This window comes from Crocodylus siamensis, chromosome 11, assembly GCF_052110815.1.
Source record: "Crocodylus siamensis isolate JL-2025a chromosome 11, ASM5211081v1, whole genome shotgun sequence".
Classification (NCBI taxonomy): Eukaryota; Metazoa; Chordata; order Crocodylia; family Crocodylidae; genus Crocodylus; species Crocodylus siamensis.
Genome location: NC_143405.1, coordinates 200,936 through 202,489, shown reverse-complemented (window position 1 = coordinate 202,489; position 1,554 = coordinate 200,936).

Here is a 1,554-nt window from a genome sequence, read left to right as displayed (position 1 = left end):
CTGGAGGTGACTGCATGGGTCAGATCCACACATAGAGAAATGCTTGCTGAGGTCTAATGTGTCCCATCCCTTGCCACCATCCCTTGCCTCGCACTTTCCAGACAGCTCCAAGTGCCCACGGTGTTCTTTCAAAGCAGTGCTGTGGAGAGTTCAATGGGGGGAGGCGGCTGCTTTTCCAAAAGGAGTCTTTCCTGAACGGAAGTAGTCTGCTAAAAAGACTGTCCTGGCCTGAAAAACACCTCGGCAACGATGTGTATTGCACAGCTTGTTACCTGCTCTTGATTTGCCAGTGTCTAATTTAGAGACTTGGTAGGAAACTACATGAGCTAGGGAGTCCTAGTGCAGAGAAGGCTGCACAGATTCCCACGTCATTGCACTGAAACCAGAAAGGTGATGAGAGTTCAGGCAGCTCCCATGATCTTTGTGCAAGGGATATTTTAAGTCCAGCCCGGAGAAGGAACGTGCAGAAGCACTGGTTACATGAGCTGTGCTCTCAGGAATTCGTTCTGTATTGTGAACCAGCGTCTTGGTGGGAACAGATGTCGCCTTAGGTCTCATTTGTGCCACTATAAAAGTGTTTTAAGTTGTTCCAATATTTATGGCTGCACAGGTGGTGAGCTAATAGACATCATTACCCTTTGTCTGCCACATCAAAAGAAAACTAGGGGAGCAACAAAAGGAAGTCATAGACTCTCCCAGCAAGGGGAAAGGTAAGGAAGAGAAGCCCCCATCCAAATGGTGCCTGTAGACTGACCTCCCTGCCCCCAACTCAGCGCCACGGGGAAAGAAGAAAAGTTTGGCCTCTGCTATGGAGGATTCAGTGATTGATTTGTGTCACGGTGACCGGGCACTGGAGTCCTGGCACAGGACGCTGGCCTGCTGCCCGGCCCCTCCCTCCCCCTCGGTCTTGGGGCAGCTTTCGTAGGAACAGACTCGCAAGGACAGTACCGAGTGCTGGTGGCTTCCACGTACCCAAGGCTGTTCAACAAAAGGGTCCATGTAATTTGCAAGCTAAGCAACAGCCTTGCTTTGGCGAAAGGTTTTCTACGTGCGCACGGCTAAGGCGGCTTGCAGCCATGTGACACAAGAAGATGTTCACGAAGGTGTGGCACGCCTCTGCATCATGTTGCTACCCAACAGCTGTTGGACTTGCCACAGGCACGTGGTGACAGGGCAAGACATTGACTGGGTTTCTAAATCTTTTTCCCTGCTGGGCAGGTTTGTCAGCAAGACGTGGCCTGGGGAGGCCGGACAAGAGCCGGGCAGCCCCTGGTGCTATGGGAACCCCTCCCAGGGCTCCCAGCCGACGTCCTGAGGATGCCAAAGCCCTCTCACTGCACTCATCAGCTGTGCACCAGGAACCCCTGCCCCTATAGGACACCTCCTCCTTCCTGAGGATAGTAAAGCATTTGCTGGCCAAGGCTTCAGCCACCCTGCACCCTGTGCTGAGGGGGCATCCGTGGGCTCGCTGCATAGCTCCCTGGCAACTTCTCCAGGGGCTCCCTGAGGAGTGGACTGCTTCTGTTTGCTGCAGGCTGGGACGCTGTAGCCATG